Genomic DNA, 22,979 nt, shown 5'->3' on the forward strand with positions numbered 1-22,979 from the left:
TTTTTTCAGTCTGCGCATGCACAGACCGGAAGGACGGATTCGGCACTAATACATTCTTATGGAAAAAATGCCGGCAAGTGTTCATTTTTTTGGGCCGGAGAAAAAACCGTAGCATGCTGCAGTATTATCTCCGTCCTGAAAAGTCAAAAAGACTTAACTGAAGACATCCTGATGCATCCTGAACGGATTGCTCTCTATTCAGAATGCATGGGGATAAAACTGATCAGTTCTTTTCCAGTATATAGCCCCTAGGACGGAACTCTATGCCGGAAAAGAAAAACGCAGTTGTGAAAGTAGCCTTACTTGCACATGGGGGGATGATAGCATTCTCTGTGTTATGGCGCCTTCACACGACCGCACCGTGTTTTGCAGTCTGCAAATTGCTGATCTGCAAAACACGGATGCTGCCAGTATGCTTTCCCGGAACAGGCAACCTATTATAGAAATGCCTATTTTTGTCCACAGTCTATATATTTTTTGCGGGACCGCAGAACGAAACAACGGATGCTGACAGCCCCATTGAAATGAATGGGTGTGCACCTGTTCCGCAAAATTGAGTAACGGATGCATAACCATTCTTACGGTCATGTGAATGAGCCCTAAGTGTGTATACATAGATAGCTGTCAATCATTGATAACGGTACATAGGGGAGGTGTTATCAGTGACTGATTGCATTCTCTGTGTAAGTGTGTATACAGATATAGCTGTCCGTCACTGATAGTTATACACAGGGGACGTGTTATCAGTGATTTACAGCATTTACTATATAAGTGTGTATACATAGCCTACACAGGAGAGGTGTTATCAGTGATTGATAGCATTCTCCGTGTAAGTGTGTATACAGAGATAGCTGTTAGTCACTGGTAGTTGTACACAGGGGAGGTGTCATCGGTGACTGATAGCATTCTCTGTGTAAGTGTGTATACATAGATAGTCATCCTACACAGGGGAGGTCATAGCAGTGACTGATAGCATTCTCGCTGTAAGTGTGTATTCAGAGATAGCAGTCAGTCACTGATAGTTGTACACAGGGGAGGTGTTATCAGTGATTGATAGTATTATCTGTGTGCGTGTGTATACAGAGGCAGCTGTCAGTCACTGATAGTTGTACACAGAGGAGGTGTTATCAGTGATTGATAGCATTCTCTGTGTAAGTGTGTATACATAGATAGCTGTTAGTCACTGATAGTTGTACACGGGAGAGCTGTCATCAGTGACTGATAGCATTCTCTGTGTAAGTGTGTATACATAGATAGTCAGCCTACAAAGGGGAGGTGATAGCAGTGACTGATAGTATTCTCTGTGTAAGTGTGTATTCAGAGATAGCAGTCAGTCACTGATAGTTGTACACAGAGGAGGTGTTATCAGTGATTGATAGCATTCTCTGTGTAAGTGTGTATACAGAGATAGCTGTTAGTCACTGATAGTTGTACACGGGAGAGCTGTCATCAGTGACTGATAGCATTCTCTGTGTAAGTGTGTATACATAGATAGTCATCCTACACAGGGGAGGTGTTATCAGTGACTGATAGCATTCTCTCTGTAAGTGTGTATACATAGATAGTCAGCCTACACAGGGGAGGTGTTATCAGTGACTGATAGCATTCTCTGTGTAAGTGTGTATACAGAGACAGCTGTCAGTCACTGGTAGCTGTACACAGAGGAGGTGTTATCAGTGATTGATAGCATTCTCTGTGTAAGTGTGTATACACAGATAGCTGTCGGTCACTTATGGCTGTACACAGGATTATCCATGATAGCATTCTCTGTGTATACATAGATAGCTGTCAGATAGTTGTGCACAGGGGCATGCGTAATTATAGTGGTAAGCATTAAAAAAAAAATCCAAAATAGTGTTTGTTTGTTTTTTGTTCATTTCGCCTTCCAATAAAATGTAATAAGTGTTTAAACGGATGTGTGCAATGAAATCTACAACTTATTCTGCACAAACTGAGCCCCCAAACAGCTCCGTCATCAAGAAAAGCAAAATGTTCTGGATCTTTGAATGCAGCGACACAAAACATTGTTTTGGTTTCATTGTGCAAATGTACAAAAACATAGACATGATATAAATTTGGTATTGCCATAATCAAACTGACCGGCAAAGTACGGCAGTTATTTTGTCAATTATACCACATGGTGAACGCAATCACCCCCTCCCCCCCCCCCCCCCCCCCCCCCCAAAAAAAATAAAAATAAAATGGCATTAAATAAATACAACTTGTCCTGTAAAAGAGAAGCCAGCCCCCATGTAGCTATGTTGATGGAAAAAATAAATAACGGTATCCAGAAGTCCAAAATAGGTTGTGTCCTTAAAGGGATATTCAGTTAAAAAAAATAACCTTCTAATGTGCTCAGTGTGCAGTTGAATCATAAAAAAAAATTAAAATACTCACCTCATAAGTCCCCTACGCTCTTTGCTTCCTGGTCCAGTATGATGTTTCTGCACAGGGGCCATTGGAATGTCAGCGCTGGACCAGGAAGCGAGGGGGGAAAGGGCAGTGTCGGTACAGAATCGGGGGATCTATGAGAAGAACAACTTTTTTTTTATGTTTAAGCAGCATATTCAGTAATTTCCTTTTTAATAGCTAAATACCCCTTTAAATGGAACCTGTCATGTGGATATTGGATTATAATCTAACTAATTACAGTCAGGTCCATAAATTTTGGGACATAGACACAATTCTAACATTTTTGGCTCTACACCACCACAATAGATTTGAAATGAAACAAACAAGATGTGCTTTAACTGCAAACTTTCAGCTTTAATTTGAGGGCATTTACATCCAAATCAGGTGAACGGTGTAGGAATTACAACAGTTTGATATGTGCCTCCCACTTGTTAAGGGACCAAAAGTAATGGGACAATAATTATCATAAATCAAACTTCACTTTTTAATACTTGGTTGCAAATCCTTTGCAGTAAATTACAGCCTGAAGTCTGGAACGCATAGACATCACCAGATGCTGGGTTTCATCCCTGGTGATGCTCTACCAGGCCTCTACTGCAACTGTCTTCAGTTCCTGCTTGTTCTTGGGGCATTTTCCCTTCAGGTTTGTCTTCAGCAAGTGAAATGCATGCTCAATCGGATTCAGGTCAGGTGATTGACTTGGCCATTGCATAACATTCCACTTCTTTCCCTTAAAAAACTCTTTGGTTGCTTTTGCAGTATGCTTTGGGTCATTGTCCATCTGCACTGTGAAGCGCCGTCCAATGAATTCTGAAGCATTTGGCTGAATATGAGCAGATAATATTGCCCGAAACACTTCAGAATTCATCCTGCTGCTTTTGTCAGCAGTCACATCATCAATAAATACAAGAGAAGCAGTCCCATTGGCAGCCATACATGCCTACGCCATGACACTACCACCACCATGCTTCACTGATGAGGTGGTATGCTTAGGATCATGCGCAGTTCCTTTCCTTCTCCATACTCTTCTCTTCCCATCACTGTGGTACAAGTTGATCTTGGTCTCATCTGTCCATAGGATGATGTTCCAGAACTGTGAAGGCTTTTTTAGATGCCGTTTGGCAAACTCTAATCTGGCCTTCCTGTTTTTGAGGCTCACAAATGGTTTACATCTTGTGGTGAACCCTCTGTATTCACTCTGGTGAAGTCTTCTCTTGATTGTTGACTTTGACACACATACACCTACCTCCTGGAGAGTGTTCTTGATCTGGCTAACTGTTGTGAACGGTGTTTTCTTCACCAGGAAAATAATTCTTCGGTCATCCACCACAGTTGTTTTCCGTGGTCTTCCGGGTCTTTTGGTGTTGCTGAGCGTTCCTTCTTTAAGAATGTTCCAAACAGTTGTTTTGACCACGCCTAATGTTTTTGCTATCTCTCTAATGGGTTTGTTTTGTTTTTTCAGCCTAATGATGGCTTACTTCACTGATAGTGACAGCACTTTTGATCTCATCTTGAGAGTTGACAGCAACAGATTCCAAATGCAAATAGCACACTTGAAATGAACTCTGGACCCTTTATCTGCTGATTGTAATTGGGATAAATAAGGATAACACCCAGCTGGCCATGGAACAGCTGAGAAGCCAATTGTCCCATTACTTTTGGTCCCTTAACAAGTGGGAGGCACATATCAAACTGTTGTAATTCCTACACCGTTCACCTGATTTGGATGTAAATACCCTCAAATTAATGCTGACAGTCTGCAGTTAAAGCACATCTTGTTCGTTTCATTTCAAATCCATTGTGGTGGTGTATAGAGCCAAAAATGTTAGAATTGTGTCGATGTCCCAATATTTATGGACCTGACTGTATATACAATCATTAACTACTAAAAAGTGCCTTGGATGTATTCACTTACTGGTGTGACAGATGGTTACCTCATAATATACACACAAAGATGCCACATGCTAATGAGCTGATTTGAGTCCGGCGTGATGTCATTGAGTCCAGCGTTTTTTTTAATTCAGAGCTATAGCCACTCCTCTGCCCACCTGCTGCTGATTCATATGGAAAATAACTGTCATTCAGCAGCAGGTGGGCGGGGAGAGTCAGGAGCTCATGAATATTCAGGACTCATCATTATCAGCTGGAGCTTTTCAATACAAGATGTTGGCAGATTGACAGGGTCAATTAAAGAAAGTGATCCAGCATTGTGCTAAGAGAATCAGTCACTTATTTATGTTGCCCTTAGTTAGGACACCATAAAACTGGTGACAGGTTCCCTTTAAGTCTACTTTCACAATCGCGTTTTGGCTTTCCGTTTGTGAGATCCGTTCAGGGCTCTGTTTTGCCCTAATGCGTTCTGAATGGAAAAGGATCCGCTCAGAATGCCTCCGTTTGCATCAGTTCAGTCTCCATTCCGCTTTAGAGACGGCAGCGTTTGGGGTGTCCGTCTGATGAAACTGAGCCAAACGGATCCGTCCTGACACACAATGTAAGTCAATGTCCTCCATTAACTTTCATTGCTGTTCATGACGGATCCGTCTGGGCTACGTTACAGATAATACAACCGGATCCGTTCTGAACGCATGCAGACGGTTGTATTATCTGAACGGATCCGTCCATGACGGAGCCGCACAAAACGCGAGTGTGAAAGTAGCCTAAGGCCTCTTTCACATGAGTTATACAGATTGTTTCAGGATCTGTTCAGGCACAAAATGCTGGTTTTATAATGTACAATATCTAGTAACCATAAGTGAAAAACGCATTGCATCTGGATGCCTTCTGTTTCCCATGCAGCACCATTCACCTCTATGGAGCCAGGGCTGCGCACAATAGAGAATGTGCTCATGTGCACAGACCCATTGAAATGGGTCAGGATTCAGTCCGATTGCAATGTGTTCGCTACACATATACCATATTTTTTGCCCTATAAGACACACTTTGGGGGAAAATGATAATGCATCTTATAGGATGAATACAGGCAGAAAAAAAAATGCTTGCCGCATTGGATGTGCCCGATACATCGGAGGCTGTACTGCATAAGGACAGTAGCCTGCGATGTACCGGACATCGATCCCAACATGTAGGGTACCTGGAAGAAAGAGCCCGGCCAGCAGCGCTCCTGCCCCTGAAGCAGGGAGTCGATGGACGGGAGCAGGCTTTCCTTTCATACTTTCCTGCTCCGCCTCTACGTCGTCCCATATACGAGTGTATTACTGTACAGCGGCACGAAGCAACCAATGACGCCGTGCACTCAGCAGGACGGTCCGTGAAAATCCACGTATGTGTGAATGAGGCCTTAAAGGGGGCGATTTATCAACACCAGCACTTTGTGCGCCGGTCTTGATATTCCCTGCGTTGCCAGAGGATACGCCTAATCTATGACAAGTTGCACGCCTCGGCATAAATTAGGCGCATTCTCCACCAGTTAGTGTGCCTAAACAGAAATCTACAACGGCTCAAAGCTGCTGTCGATTTCTGGCTTCGTTTGCGCCAGGAAACTAGATAAATTTGTTGGGGTGGCTGGCCGCGCCCCTTTTTCTGCCCTTGACACGCCCCTTTAAGGAAAGTGTTGAGGGCAATGTAAAAGTAGGGACATGCGACAGTCCTTTTATCGTCATGTTGAACATTAAGGGGGTCATTTATTAAGACCCACGTTTTGTACGCCGGTCTTAAATACCCCTTTAGCTGATGGTGGATGTGCCAAATTCATCTAGAGGCGCTGGCCACTTCATAACTTTAGCATATCCACTGCCTGTCTAAATCTACGCCAGCTCCCTTGCCTAAAACAGGCATAGAAAATGATAAGCGAAACAGGGCTGCCAGCCCGCCCCCTTTCATACCAATACGCCTTAGACTTTTCCCTGCTTTACTTCAGCGCAGTAAGCGCTGTGAACGGCACAGGCAGCGCAGTGATGCTGCTGCCTGAAACAACCAATAACAAAGCTCCGTACATCAGGGAGCTTTGTTATTGGTCGGTTTGAACGGGCTGCCAACCATTGAGCACGCTGCTCTGTAGTTAGTGGGAAGAGTCCGGCAGCGGCACATGATCCATACCGGATGGCGCCTGGTGGGGTAAGGGGTCTTGGTGGGCAGTTGGCTTTAGCGACGATCACAGCGCGGAGAACCCCGCTAATCTCTATACCCATGAGTCTGAAGCCTCAACCGAACGCTGCTTCTCCTGAAGATAGCCTCAATAGAAAGCCTATGGGACAGTCTTCACTACTGCGCTCAACAGTGAGGGAAGCAGCGCTCGGCTGAGGCTTCACACTCCTGGTTATACTGTTCAGCATTCTTTTCAATGTTAGACAGGGCGCCTGCCTGGAGTTTTTTTTTGTGCTGTCCACAATGCACGGACGGCTGTGTGCATGAGACCTAAAACGTACAGAATCCAAAAGAAGTCCTTGCACATATATATAGGTGGCTTATTACCACTCCATGCAACTGCTGGGCTGTACAGAGTGGTATTAGGGCACCCACAGATTTCTAATAAGTCAGCCGGCCTAGGGTCCGGAGTGAATGCACAGCTGGTTATTATAGCCAAGTGATAAAATACAGCCTAATATGGCGGATCCTCCCTGTACTTTATCACTTAGCTATCATAACCTGCTGTGCATTCACTCCAGATCCCTCCCAGGGGCTTATTAGCCCTATGCTGGAGGGGGGGAGCAATGGTATTCACATGGGACTGTATGTTGGAGAAACTGACGGGAGGGGTTGTTATTTACATGGGACTGTATGTTGGAGAAGCTGATGGGAGGGGGTGGTTATTTACATGGGACTGTATGTTGGAGAAGCTGATGGGAGGGCACATTCACACCGCACCTATAGAATTTCTGTTGGTTCGCTCTGTTAAATGAACAGACCAACGAAAATAACGGAGGTGCTGGATCGGGCACGTAACAGATAGGAACAGAGCTGAGAAGACTCCACTGACTATAATGGAGTCTGTCCAGTTTCTGTTCAGGATCTTGTCTATTTATCAAAGTCCTACAAGGCGTTTTTTGTCTGATCTTTTTGACAGAATCTGCGACTGAGGTCCCGAACGGTGCCTCCAACCCAGATGTGAGCAAATGCAAGCCTATGTATTTGAATTACCCCAAATTTCGTACTCCTCCTTGGCTAAAAATACTCCTCAAAAATGGTAAGAGGAGTATTTTTACTCTTCCGGAAAAAATGTAGTGCGACCTCTGCACACTAAGTTTTTAACACCACTTTACAGGCACAAGGGAGATTATAAATCTCCCGCCTTTTTCTTGCGCCAGTTTCCTGCAGTGAGGAGAGGCAATGCACTGCGTGGGCGCTTCTCTCACCTCATTCTAGCAGTTGGTGGGGTCTCAAAACCTTTGATATGTTGCTTGTGGTCTGTCTGCTACTAAATGTCCATCATGAAAATTCAATGGTGGGTTTCTTTGAACTAAACTGCAGGTCTTCTGCTTTACTCATTTAAATAATTGTTTCTATGTCGTACAAATGACATCATGTGCAATGTACTAATATAATTAACCCTATACTAACCAGACCTATTTTCAGGCACGCCCAGGATTTTTTATCTGAACCTACACACTATATTGGTGTTAGAGCTCATAACAAGAATAATCCACCAAAGAAATACAATTATATTTCCTTTATTAACTAACTAGTGAGGGACCAGCTCACATGCAGACAGTAACAAACTTATACAATATATAATAAATACAGGGAAAAAGAATATTAAAGTTTCATCATATCCAAATGGATTATGTCTGACATCAGAGTACATAAGTACATACAGGGACTCCACCATGTGACGCATATGAACCCTGTACCACAAGCCACAAAATAGTGAAATAATGAAAAAAGTACGCACTGTCTGCATGAAGGTCCCCCACTATTTAACTCGTTTCTCCAACGGTTCGTTCATCAGGTGATCGGCGGCACATTTACATAGGCAGATTGTCGGGAATGAGTGTTCACAGGAACAGTCCGATAATTTGGATGATTATTGGCTTGTGTAAATGCAGCTTTACTGATTAGAACGTTGCTTAAATAAGTATTTATGATCTTTTAGTAATTTAGAGATGAGAGTTATTAGATGACCGGCACAAAGTGAAAGTACCAGTCACACAGCTAGAAAAACAGGTAACCCTTTGTGACAGAACAGCTCAATATTTTTAAGAAAGACCAATTGAAAAAATGATTTTTAGCCCAAAATGAGTAAAATGCAAACATAAAAAAGAATTGTCCTCGAAGGTGTACATAGCCTTTAAAAGCTCGGTGAGTTAAAACAAATGTAGACTCCCATTCTTCAGCTGTAAAAGACATTGCTATTTCTCTCTCCCATAGCCTTAGCCTTAACCACCTCAGGACCGCCGTACGCAGGATTGCGTCCTGGCGGCGGCCCTGTTAATCCTCCTGGACACGCCGGCGCGTCCTCTCGCGAGAGGCGAGATTTCCTGTGAACGCGCGCACACAGGAGCGCGCGTTCACAGGAACCGGAGGTAAACTAGTACATCTACAGCCTGCCAGCGGCGATCATTCGCTGGCAGGCTGTAGATGCGATTTTTTTTACCCCAAAAAGGTATATTAGACGCTGTTTTGATAACAGCGTCTAATATACCTGCTACCTGGTCCTCTGGTGGTCCCTTTTGCTTGGATCGACCACCAGAGGACACAGGCAGCTCTGTAATGTAGCACCAAACACCACTACACTACACCCCCCTGTCACTTATTAACCCCTGATCACCCCATATAGACTCCCTGATCACCCTCCTGTCATTGATCACCCCCCTGTAAGGCTCCATTCAGACGTTCATATGAGTTTTGCGGATCCGCAAAACACATACGGATGTCTGAATGGAGCCTTACAGGGGGGTGATCACCCCATATAGACTCCCTGATCACCCCCCTGTCATTGATCACCCCCCTGTAAAGCTCCATTCAGATGTCCATATGTGTTCTGCGGATCCACGGATCCGTAAAACACGGGCACCGGCAATGTGCTTTCCGCATTTTGCGGATCCGCACATTGCCAGAACTATATAGAAAATGCCTTTTCTTGTCTGCAATTGCGGACAAGAATAGGACATGTTCTAGAGGCTCTACAAAAAACGCAGTGTTCGCCCGATCAGGCCTGATCTTGTGCGCACACTTGCGTTCAGTCCGCCCCACCGCAGTGACAGTAAAATCGCTGCGGCACTATAAAAAGATCACTTTTGAGGGGCATGGCGAGTTCATAGAAGATTATTTTTTTTGGCACAAGTTAGCGGAAATTTTTATTTTTATTTTTTTCTTTCACAGCCTCATATTCCACTAACTTGTGACAAAAAATTTAATCTCACATGAACTCACCATACCCCTCACGGAATCCAAATGCGTAATTTTTTTTTGACATTTATATTCCAGACTTCTTCTCACGCTTTAGGGCCCCTAAAATGCCAGGGCAGTATAAATACCCCACATGTGATGCCATTTTGGAAAGAAGACACCCCAAGGTATTTCGTGAGGGGCATGGCGAGTTCATGTAAAATGTTATTTTTTGTCACAAGTTAGTGGAATATGAGACTTTGTAAAAGAAAAAAATATATATATATCATTTTCCGCTAACTTGTGCCAAAAAAAAAATATTCTAGCAATTCGCCATACCCCTCACGGAATACCTTGGGGTGTCCTCTTTCCAAAATGGGGTCACTTGTGGGGTATTTATACTGCCCTGGCATTTTAGGGGCCCTAAAGCGTGAGAAGAAGTCTGGAATCCAAATGCCTAAAAATGCCCTCCTAAAAGGTACTCATTAGAATTTGGGCCCCTTTGCACACCTAGGCTTCAAAAAGGTGTCACACATGTGGTATCGCCGTACTCAAGAGAAGTAGGGAAATGTGTTTTGGGGTGTATTTTTACATATACCCATGCTGGGTGAGAGAAATATCTCTCTAAAATGACAACTTTGTATAAAAAAAATGGGAAAAGTTGACTTTTACAGAGATATTTCTCTCACCCAGCATGGGTATATGTAAAAATACACCCCAAAACACATTGCCCTACTTCTCCTGAGTACGGCGATACCACATGTGTGACACTTTTTTGCAGGCTAGGTGCGCAAAGGGGCCCAAATTCCAAAGAGTAACTTTACGATTTCACAGGGCATTTTTTACGCATTTGGATTCCAGACTTCTTCTCACGCTTTAGGGCCCCTAAAATGCCAGGGCAGTATAAATACCCCACAAGTGACCCCATTTTGGAAAGAAGACACCCCAAGGTATTCCGTGAGGGGTATGGTGAGTTCATGTAAAATTTTCTTTTTTGTCACAAGTTAGTGGAATACGAGACTTTGTAAGAAAAAAAAAATAATCCTCATTTTCCGCTAACTTGTGCCCAAAAAAATAATTTCTAGGAACTCGCCATGCCCCTCACGGAATACCTTGGGGTGTCTTCTTTCCAAAATGGGGTCACTTGTGGGGTATTTATACTGCCCTGGCATTTTAGGGGACCTAAAGCGTGAGAAGTAATTTGGAATCCAAATGCGTAAAAAATGCCCTGTGAAATCCTAAAGGTGCTCTTTATATAAAAAAATTGGAAAAGTTGACTTTTAGAGAGATATTTCTCTCACCCAGCATGGGTATATGTAAAAATACACCCCAAAACACATTGCTCTACTTCTTCTGAGTACGGCGATACCACATGTGTGACATTTTTTTGCAGCCTAGGTGCCCAAAGGGGCCCAAAATCTAAAGAGCACCTTTAGGATTTCACAGGGCATTTTTTAGGCATTTGGATTCCAGACTTCTTCTCACGCTTTAGGTCCCCTAAAATGCCAGGGCAGTATAAATACCCCACAAGTGACCCCAAACGTTATTTTTTGTCACAAGTTAGTGGAATATGAGACTTTGTAAGGGAAAAGAAAAATATAAAAATCATAATTTTCCGCTAACTTGTGACAAAAAATAAAAAGTTCTATGAACTCACTATGCCCATCAGCGAATACCTTAGGGTGTGTACTTTCCGAAATGGGGTCATTTGTGGGGTGTTTGTACTGTCTGGGCATTGTAGAACCTCAGGAAACATGACAGGTGCTCAGAAAGTCAGAGCTGCTTCAAAATGCGGAAATTCACATTTTTGTACCATAGTTTGTAAACGCTATAACTTTTGCGCAAACCAATAAATATACACTTATTGCATTTTTTTTATCAAAGACATGTATAACAATAAATTTAGAGAAAAATGTATATAGAAATGTAGTTTTCATTGAAAAATTTTACAACTGAAATTGAAAAATTTCATTTTTTTTGCAAAAGCTTCGGTCAATTTCGATTAATAACAAAAAAAGTAAAAATGTCAGCAGCAATGAAATACCACCAAATGAAAGCTCTATTAGTGAGAAGAAAAGGAGGTAAAATTCATTTGGGTGGTAAGTTGTATGACCGAGCAATAAACCGTGAAAGTAGTGTAGTGCAGAATTGTAAAAAGTGGTCTGGTCATTAAGGGGGTTTAAAGAGGACCTTACACTAGTTTAAAAACTAACTATATCAGTGGGCAGAGCGGCGCCCAGGGGTCCCCCTGCACTTACTAGTATGTCTGGGCGCGGCTCCGTTCGCCCGGTATAGGCTCCGGTGTGTGCAGCTCCCTCTTTTGTACGGGGCAGAGTTTTTGTATTAGGGTTGTCCCTTGCTGCAGCGCTGGCCAATCGTAGCGCACAGCTCATAGCCTGGGAGAAAAAAAAGCCTCTCAGGCTATGAGCTGAGCGCTGTGATTGGCCAGCGCTACAGCATGGGAGAATGAGACGCCGGCAGGTTCCCCTGGGTGGAGCCTAACTATGAAGATACCGGAGGCTATAACGGGAGAACGGAGCGGCTCTCCATGTCTGTATAGTTAGTTTAGATGTTTTATTCTAGTGAAAGGTCCTCTTTAATCAAGTGGAAAAAACTTTAAATAAAATTGTAATTTAAAAAAGTTGCCTTTGGCCTCACCCACTTTAATCCGACTTTTATGTCAGAAAAAATGTATTGTATTTACACCAGAGAACGGGGGAAATACATTGATAAATCTACTTTCTTGTATCAAAAAGATAGCTGGCTTTCTGGAGCCACCACTAGGGGGAGCTCAGTGAATAGGAATTATTACAATTCCCATGTAAGCTGTAATAATCTCTTTGCATTGAGCTCCACTTAGTGGCGGCTGTGTAAAAATGCAGTATTTTCACACAGGGAAGAGAAAAGCAAGTTCCTTACGGGCCCCATAGCAGTTGTGTGGTCTGCCTCTATTGCAGGTACGCCATTGGTATCCATTCTCCACCAAACAACTAACTGGGAAATTTGAGTAGCTATATAGCAGTTATATATATGAGGGACGTTAAGTCCCCCGACATGTTTATCCTTTAGGCAAAAGATTATAAGCCAAACAGGGTTTCTTGTTCACTGCTGAAGAGCACATGGAAATGAAAAAACTGGAATTGGGTAAAGTGTGGAAAACATCTAATATTTTAGGAAGTAACAACATCTTAAATGTAGAAATCTGATCAATCCAGAAGATTACTAAGGCTAGTTTCACACTAGCGGCAAGGAACTCCGGCAGGCTGTTCCGGCGCGATCCGTGCTGCCGCTAGTGCACGCGTGCCCCTGGACTATCGCTCCGGCCCCATTGACTATAATGGGGGCGGTCCGGCTGCAGCACGGCAAACATGCTGAGAGGCGGCCAGAATAAAACTACGACATGTCGTGCGTGCACTAGCGGCATCACGGATCCGACAGGCTGTTCACCCGCCGGAACAGCCTGCCGGAGTTCCTTGCCGCTAGTGTGAAAGTAGCCTTAGACAAGCAACTGGCATATTCCTGTACGTGACGAAGAAGGGGTTCATAATTGCATTTATATAACGGAGCGTGTAAGGGAGTGAATTTAATCCCTAAATAGGAGATGCTAGTCGTAGACCAATGCAGGTGGTATGCTTGTTTCAATGAAGAAACCAGTTGCTATGATAAAAGAAAGGCATTATCTGGGATTTTTGTGTGTTCATCTTATAAAAGGAGACCGTACCAAAAGACTGTAATAACTGTAAGGCACGTGGTAGTGACTGTTCAAGGTTAGATAATGGGAGAATCACGTCATCTGTGTAAAGAGATATAGTATGGGTTCTGTTTTCTATCTGTATACTATGAATAAGGGAGAGAACTGGAGCAACCTTGGCAAATACCATTAGTTATTGAAAATTCATCTAATAGAGTACTTCCATATTTCCAATTAATGAGATCAAACACCTTTTTGGCCTCTAAGGATAGTAGTATACCAGGAATTTTTCGAGATTCTTTGTAGTGTAAAATGTTAAGGACACGCCTGGTGTTGGGCTTTGCGACCTTGTACTAAACCGACTTGATCTGCATTAATTAATAAAGCTAACACGTGGGAAAGTTTATTTGCTATCAATTAGCATAGATCTTAAAGGGGTTGTTCCACTAAAAATATTCTACAGTTTTTAAACCTGCCCCTGGATCTGAATACTTTTGTAATTGCATGTCATTAAAACCATTGTATAGACACTTGAGTTATTCAATAAAATCTATCTGTATAGCGCCACTTACTTTTTAATTTCTTTGACCTGCTCACTGACAAGGCCGCACATGCTCAGTTTTATCTTTCATCTGCCTCCTGAGCTGTGATAGGGAGACCACGGAAACGCCCCCTTAGCTGCAGCAGAGAAGACACTCCCCTTGATCTGTCAGCTTGATATAAAACTAGCAGAGCAATGAATGGGGAGATCTCTGGATCCATGTGAGGTACAGGGCTGGTTCTAGCTTTGTTAGAAAGAGGTTGTCATGTTCTATATGATGTCTGATTTTCATTTTTTACATTAGTCATGGGATAACATCTTTAAGACCAGTATTTAAAAGGCTTATGGGGTGGAAATTTTGGGGTGCATCATTGGATTTACCAGGTTTGGGGAGAATAATTATTAATGCTGATTGGTTTTCCTTAGGCAAGGACCCATTGTCAATAGTCTTTTGATAAGTAGAGAGCATATAAGGCAATAGGAGAGTAATACATGTTTTAAAGTTGTCATTCGAGAGGCCATCATGCCTGGAGCCTTGCCTAAGGGTACATGCGCCGAGGAGCAGCAGATTGCCGGTAAGGAGGTGTCCTTCCTGACAGTCGGCTGCTTGTTCAGTGGAGGTGAAGCTCTGCATTTACATGCAGCGATCACTAGGGATCGACCGATTATCGGTTTGGCCGATATTATCGGCCGATATTGAGGATTTTGAACGTTATCGGTATCGGCATCTATTTTGCCGATATTCCGATAACGTATTGGGAACACAGAACGCGCTGCTCTCAGCGCTCTCTGTGTTCCCTCCGCAGCACAGGGGAGAAGAAAGCAGTGTCTCCTCCCCCTGTGCTGCTGCTGCCGCTGCCGCCAATGAGAGGAGAGAACATAAGAGGAGGGGAGGGGCTGTGGCCAGCGCTTCACCAATGAAGATAAGCCTTTCATTTATTCATATACAGGAGGCGGGAGCTGGCTGCAGAATCACATAGCCGGCTCCCGACCTCTATGAACTGTAGCTGTGATCTGCGGTAGTTAACTCCTCAGGTGCCGCGGATCGCAGGTACCGCTCATAGAGGTCGGGAGCCGGCTATGTGATTCTGCAGCCAGCTCCCGCCTCCTGTATATGATTGAGAGACTTATCTTCATTGGTGGCGCAGTGCTCCCCCCCCCCCCAAGCCCCCCAGTATTAATCATTGGTGGCGCGGTGCGCCCCCCCCCCAAACCCCCCAGTATTAATCATTGGTGGCGCAGTGCGCCCCCCACCCCCATCCCAATAGTAAAAACATTGGTGGCGCAGTGCGCCCCCCCCCACCCAGTATTACTCATTGGTGGCAGTGGCCACAGGATCCCCTCTCCCCTGCTCCTCCGATCGGAACCCCAGCAGTGTAAGCCTGGGGCTCCGATCGGTTACCATGGCAGCCAGGACGCTATTGAAGCCCTGGCTGCCATGATAAGCTCCATGCTGCTGTGTGCACTATGCACAGAGCAGCAGGGACAGTGTGAGCAGCTATTCAGCCTGATAGAGCAGAGATCTATCAGGGGGAATAGGACAAGGGTTCTAGTCCCTAAGGGGGCTAAAAGTTGGTAAAAAAAAAAAATCACAAAAATATTAAGTATAAATGAAAAAGATTTAAAAAAACAAAAATAAATACTCATTAACAATAAACAAAATAATACACATTAACAATAAACATTAAATTTCAGCAGATTTGTGTAGGAATTTTTTTTTTCTCAAAAATGAAAATTCCCAGAATATCGGTATAAATTATCGGCTATCGGCCTGAAAGTTCACAAATTATCGGTATCAGCCCTAAAAAATCAATATCGGTCGATCCCTAGCGATCACCTCCACAGTATGAGTACGAGGGATCACTATTGCTATCACTTGGCCTCATACAGCTGCATTGTTTCTGGGCAGCAGACCGCTATTTAGACAGCACGAGGGCTTCATAGTAGGATTTAAATTGGTTAGCTATATCTCAAAGAGTGATAGATTTTCATTTTTTTTTTTATAAACTCTCTTTATTAGAAAATTCAAGAAAAGAAAGCACATAATACACTGCTCAAAAAAATAAAGGGAACACTTAAACAACACAATGTAACTCCAAGTCAATCACACTTCTGTGAAATCAAACTGTCCACTTAGGAAGCAACACTGAGTGACAATCAATTTCACATGCTGTTGTGCAAATGGGATAGACAACAGGTGGAAATTATAGGCAATTAACAAGACACCCCCAATAAAGGAGTGGTTCTGCAGGGGGTGACCACAGACCACTTCTCAGTTCCTATGCTTCCTGGCTGATGTTTTGGTCACTTTTGAATGCTGGCGGTGCTTTCACTCTAGTGGTAGCATGAGACGGAGTCTACAACCCACACAAGTGGCTCAGGTAGTGCAGCTTATCCAGGATGGCACATCAATGCGAGCTGTGGCAAGAAGGTTTGCTGTGTCTGTCAGCGTAGTGTCCAGAGCATGGAGGCGCTACCAGGAGACAGGCCAGTACATCAGGAGACGTGGAGGAAGCCGTAGGAGGGCAACAACCCAGCAGCAGGACCGCTACCTCCGCCTTTGTGCAAGGAGGAACAGGAGGAGCACTGCCAGAGCCCTGCAAAATGACCTCCAGCAGGCCACAAATGTGCATGTGTCTGCTGAAACGGTCAGAAACAGACTCCATGAGGGTGATATGAGGGCCCGACATCCACAGGTGGGGGTTGAGCTTACAGCCCAACACCGTGCAGGACGTTTGGCATTTGCCAGAGAACACCAAGATTGGCAAATTCGCAACTGGCGCCCTGTGCTCTTCACAGATGAAAGCAGGTTCACACTAAGCACATGTGACAGAGTCTGGAGACGCCGTGGAGAACGTTCTGCTGCCTGCAACATCCTCCAGCATGACCGGTTTGGCATTGGGTCAGTAATGGTGTGGGGTGGCATTTCTTTGGAGGGCTGCACAGCCCTCCATGTGCTTGCCAGAGGTAGCCTGACTGCCATTAGGCACCGAGATGAGATCCTCAGACCCCTTGTGAGACCATATGCTGGTGCGGTTGGCCATGGGTTCCTCCTAATGCAAGAAAATGCTAGACCTCATGTGGCTGGAGTGTGTCAGCAGTTCCTGCAAGATGAAGGCATTGATGCTATGGACTGGCCCGCCCATTCCCCAGACCTGAATCCAATTGAGCACATCTGGGACATCATGTCTCGCTCTATCCACCAACGTCACGTTGCACCACAGACTGTCCAGGAGTTGGCAGATGCTTTAGTCCAGATCTGGGAGGAGATCCCTCAGGAGACCGTCCGCTACCTCATCAGGAGCATGCACAGGCGTTGTAGGGAGGTCATACAGGCACGTGGAGGCCACACACACTACTGAGCCTCATTTTGACTTGTTTTAAGGACATTACATCAAAGTTGGATCAGCCTGTAGTGTGTTTTTCCACTTTAATTTTGAGTGTGACTCCAAATCCAGACCTCCACGATTTCCATTTTTTTATTTTTTGGGATTTTGTTGTCAGCACATTCAACTATGTAAAGAACAAAGTATTTCAGAAGAATATTTAATTAACTCAGATCTAGGATGTGTTATTTTTGTGTTCCCTTTATTTTTTTGAGCAGTGTATAATTTCTTGTAACATTAACAGTTTCTATACATCATGAATTCAGCAGGATATACACATTGATCTTAATAATTTTTTATGTTCAATTTTGAATCATATTCCTAAAAGCCTTATCTCCCTCCCTCTCCCTTACCCTAACCCAACTATTGCTCCTATAGTTAAAAGGGTTGTCCGGGATTGGGGACATTTGTCTAATAGTAATCTAATAACATTAACATTACAAACATGCATGTAGTATCTTTAGAACATAATTCTCAAACCCCGTTTTCCTCATGATAATTCTTGTCCGGAAGTGAGTATTTTCTATTCTTCAGTGATGTACCGGGTCCCTGGCAGGCGAGCAAAGCCTCCTCTTCCGCTTCTCAGGGAGCCCGGTGACGTCACTGGCAGCCTAGGCAATTATGCAGAGAGGATGGAGGGGCGGTAACTTGACATTGCGCTAAGCCCCGCCCCTCCAGTCCGGTGACGTCACCGGCATAGAGCATTATAAGGAATAGAGGCAGATTACTATGCTTGTTAGCATAGAAAACTCCTCCCATGTGAATTACTTGCTAATGGGACAGAAGGCTTTAGAAAGGAGGTATTACTTTCACCGCAGCACGTCTCACAGGATTACAGCCGCTCCCAGTATGGTAGTTCACTGTCTGCCTCCGTTCTCTCTCTGCTCTGCAAACACTGAGCACATGACAGATGCCAGAGATAGAGCAAGGAGAAGTTTATGGGCGTACATATGGGGGAGGAATATGAGGCTAAAGGATGAATATGTATGAGGGGGGCGGACCGAAGGAGGAGTGGACGTTCTACTGGATGCATGAATATGTAAGAGGAGGGCGGGTTCAGGGACGCGATTTAACACAGGAGAAACCAGGAGATGCCGCTCTGCCCTGGGAACCGCAGTGCGGCAGGAAGTGAACAATGTGTTCAGGACTGTAGGAGCTATGATCCAGTGTAAAAGATACCTCAAACCACCTTGGGAACATAGACTCGGCTACTAAAGGTGAGTAAGATGTATTAAAAAAAAATAAGTTTGATCCCGGACAACCCCTTTAAGTCTAGCTGAGAATGTACAATGTAATACAGCGTAGAAATATTTACATTTCTAATTTACCCAGTCTCCAACTCACTTGGGCCTCCAAATACCATTTGGTTTGTGTGAAGGGGGAGATTAATTCTCGAATCTCAGCACCTGACAGCGAACTCAATAAACTTCCTCCATTTTTTTTTTATGAATTTGTTTGTATCCTTTTCTTTATTTCTTTCTACATCTCACCTCTCCATATAGAACACCTGTTTTACTAAACCTACAACTTCTTCCCAAGTTGGAACTGATGCCAACAGCTAGTGTCTTAATATACATTTTTTAACTGCCATAAGTAGCACGTGGATACCTCTCTCTGCCAATGCGGTGTCCTCGTCTTGGTTTGTTGGAATATACAGGGTGGGCTATTTATATGGATACACCTTAATAAAATGGGAATGGTTGGTGATATTAACTTCCTGTTTGTGGCACATTAGTATATGTGAGGGGGGAAACTTTTCAAGATGGGTGGTGACCATGGCGGCCATTTTGAAGTCGGCCATTTTGAAACCAACTTTTGTTTTTTCAATAGGAAGAGGGTCATGTTACACCTCAAACTTATTGGGAAGAAAAACAATGGTGTGCTTGGTTTTAACGTAACTTTATTATTTCATGAGTTATTTACAAGTTTCTGACCACTTATAAAATGTGTTCAATGTGCTGCCCATTGTGTTGGATTGTCAATGCAACCCTTTTCTCCCACTCTTCACACACTGATAACAACACCGCCGGAGAAATGCTAGCACAGGCTTCCAGTATCCGTAGTTTCAGGTGCTGCACATCTCGTATCTTCACAGCATAGACGATTGCCTTCAGATGATACAAGATGTGCAGCACCTGAAACTACGAATACTGGAAGCCTGTGCTAGCATTTCTCCTGTGGTGTTGCTATCAGTGTGTGAAGAGTGGGAGAAGAGGGTTGCATTGACAATCCAACACAATAGGCAGCACATTGAACACATTTTATAAGTGGTCAGAAACTTGTAAATAACTCATGAAAGAATAAAGTTACGTTAAAACCAAGCACACCATTGTTTTTCTTGTGAAATTCCCAATAAGTTTGATGTGTCACATGACCCTCTTCCTATTGAAAAAACAAAAGTTGGCTTCAAAATGGCCGACTTCAAAATGGCCGCCATGGTCACCACCCATCTTGAAAAGTTTCCCCCCCTCACATATACTAATGTGCCACAAACAGGAAGTTAATTTCACCAACCATTCCCATTTTATTAAGGTGTATCCATATAAATGGCCCACCCTGTACATTGTGGAGTGGGGGATATCTCTACCTCCCATATTACTTTTATATATTGTACCACTTGTTCCCAGAGTGGTTTCAATTTAGGACAGTTCCACAATCCATGTATAAGATCTGCCTTTGGAAGAGCACATTTAGGACACTGTCTAAGTTAGTGAGCGGGTGCATCCTTGAAGGAAAGATCAAATGCATATGTGGCCTTGTGCATAATTCTTAACTGTGTTTCACGCCATTGTTCACTGTGGACTGCACATCTGATATAGTCTAATCCTTCCCTCATCTTGCGTGTCAGATCATCGTCTTTTAGCTCTCTTTCCGATTTGGCAAATGCCCCTTTAACTAAGCCCATGGAGTATACATTTTGAATTCTGTGATATAGTTCCGAAAGGGAGGTCTTCCACTTACCTTTGCCCATTAGGGCCTCGAACCATGTCAACCTATCCCCTTCCCCTAACGATTTTGATTGTTTTTTACAAAAAGATTTGATCTGCTAAAATGGCAGGTAATGAGAAGTCGCCAATTGGTATTTTGCTCTAAAATCATCCCATCTCATCAGTTCATGATCTGAAGAGAGCAAATCTTGCAACCTATTAACCCCCTTCCCTTTCCATTCTATATACATTTTGTTATGTCGCCCCTTTGGGTAAGTAGGCAGGGACCATGGCGGCGTTTTTGATGATAAATATATTGGAAGTCTATATATCTTTCTTACAGCCTTCAAGGCAATAATCGTATCCCTGAGAAGTATAGACCTTTTGATTTAGGAAGGAATATATTTTCATCTAGTATGTAACAGGGCGGATAGGTCCCAAGGATGTGCTAGTTCTTGTTCCAATTGGCCCGCCAAAAAATATATACGTGGTTTCCCATATCCAGTCCTTTATATGCCTAAATAAGTCTGCAAGGTTCTAATGTCTGATATTCGGCAGTTGTAAGCCTCCTTCCCATTTTAACATACTGTACAAAGTTTCTTATACGCTATGCGGGGTCTCTTTTTTTTCCAAAGGAAAGAAGTAAATGCCGCTTGGATCCTCATTATATCTACATGTTTCAATAACAGTGGGATTGTTTGTAAGGGGTATAATAACCTTGAAAAACGTATCATCTTTAAAAGATGGGCCTTCCTGCACAGAGATATTGGTAAACCCTTCCATTTGCCTAGTTCCGTTTCAGTTTTCTGTATCAATGGGGGATAATTTAAAGGGGTTGTCCAAGTTATACCGTATTTATTGATGACCTATCCTCAGGATAGGTCATCAATATCAGATCGGCTGGGGTCTGGCACCCCCGCCGATCAGCTGTTTGAAGAGAAGGCACGCGCCGTGTCAGCGCTGCCTCCTCTTCATTGTTTACCTGCTCGCCGTTGAATCTGCAGCGGTGAGCAGGTGTAATTACACCCAAGCCGTCCTATTCATTTCAATGGGACGGATCGCTCCTATACAAGTGTACCAATTTTAAGTTCCAATGTCTTTATAGAAATGGAATTGGTAACTGTTACACCAGTAGCAATAACAGCGCCCACTATGCCAAAGATTATGGCGGCTACAATTGCAGAAATGAATCGCTTTGGTTTGTAAAAAAAATTGCTCTCTGGTCAGGGTCTTTCTTGCCTGTTCCAGAATCTGCGTAATCCGTTCTTGGGAAAATCTATACCAGGATTGGATCTTGGACACGTTAAATTGTCTCTCAACAAAGACGCGTGGATCCAGGCTGATGTAGATCTTCTGGGATAGAATCCTTTTGTTTGTCAGTATGAACCCCGCGATTTCCTCCAGCATGATTCCGGATGAAGGACCTGGCACAGCAATCGGCTCGGCGTGGAACTCCTTCCGCAAGATTAGGATGACGTAGACAATGGCAATAATCTTCGATGGCATCTTGCGCCTATAAAATATTGTATGACACGTATGAGCACATTGAATGGAAATTATGTACAGGTAGCACTACTGCGTCAGGTCTCCCGGATGGGTGCTCTCAGCCAACAGATTCACCCAATCTCTAAAAATTTGCTAAATATCAAGAAAGGGCTGGGCGCTCACTAATACCTGGAGTAAGTGGTATTTTATTTGTCGGAATATCTCGATAAAATCAATAACCATTGTAGGAGAGTACCTGGGGTGGTGGTAAACGGGAGGTACGTGCCAACGGGGGTCCTGGCCCCGCTGGAGTAAGAGCCGGAAAAGTGCAGCGGTTACGCTGTTAACAACGGATCCGGGCCGGCTCTTATTGGGAGCAGGCAGATATGCGGGCGGGTGCCTGTCTCCCCACAGTCCAGGCCAGGTTTTGCAGGGAAGGGTTAAAACCTGACCAGCAACAAGGGTGTGGTGCACAGTGTAGAGCTTCTGTGTTCTCTGGCTGTGAGAGTGAGGAGTGGAGGTGAGCTGGGCTGCGTGCTGAGGCCTGTAAAGGAGTGGGCAGGGACCCGCAGCTGAATCCAGGAGGGATCCATGTCCTGTGGCTAGGAGCCGGACCCATGGACTTACTTCACCAAGGAGAAAAGGTGACATTACTCCTGGCTTTAAATAGACTTTGCTTTATGTGACTGAAACAGGCCTCAAGTATCCTGCAGCAGGGACTTGCTGTGTTTGAACTATTATTTTGCTGTGTGTGACCACCCTCCCTATGAACTGCACCGTCTTTCACAAATATGCACCGTGTGAATAAACAAAGCATTGTGTTTTACACCAAGACCGGTCTGTGATGCCTCTATACTGCACTCGCTACCACTGCCTACCAGAGCGGATCCCCACAATTGGTGGCTTCAGCGGGCAAACAGCAGTGAGGCCGAAAAATTGTGTTGTTTGAACTGTATGTCATATATTAAGCCGGCAAGTTTTGTGGCTCCAGATAAGATGGAGGAAGCCATTAGACACTTGGTGCAAAGTAATGAGGAGGCTACTCGGAGACATGAGGAAGCCCTGAGAGACCAGCGGCAGTTGAATAGTCTACTGGCCCAGCAACTGGCGACTATGCAGGAGTCCATGCGTGTGTTACAACAACAAGCCGTCCCAGGGGGAACCGCAGTCCTACCTGCTGCCCGGGATAAGGTGCGCTCAGCGTTAAGAAAGATGGGCCCCGAGGATGATATCGAGGCGTTCCTGATGGTCTT

This window comes from Bufo bufo, chromosome 4, assembly GCF_905171765.1.
Source record: "Bufo bufo chromosome 4, aBufBuf1.1, whole genome shotgun sequence".
Taxonomy (NCBI): domain Eukaryota; kingdom Metazoa; phylum Chordata; class Amphibia; order Anura; family Bufonidae; genus Bufo; species Bufo bufo.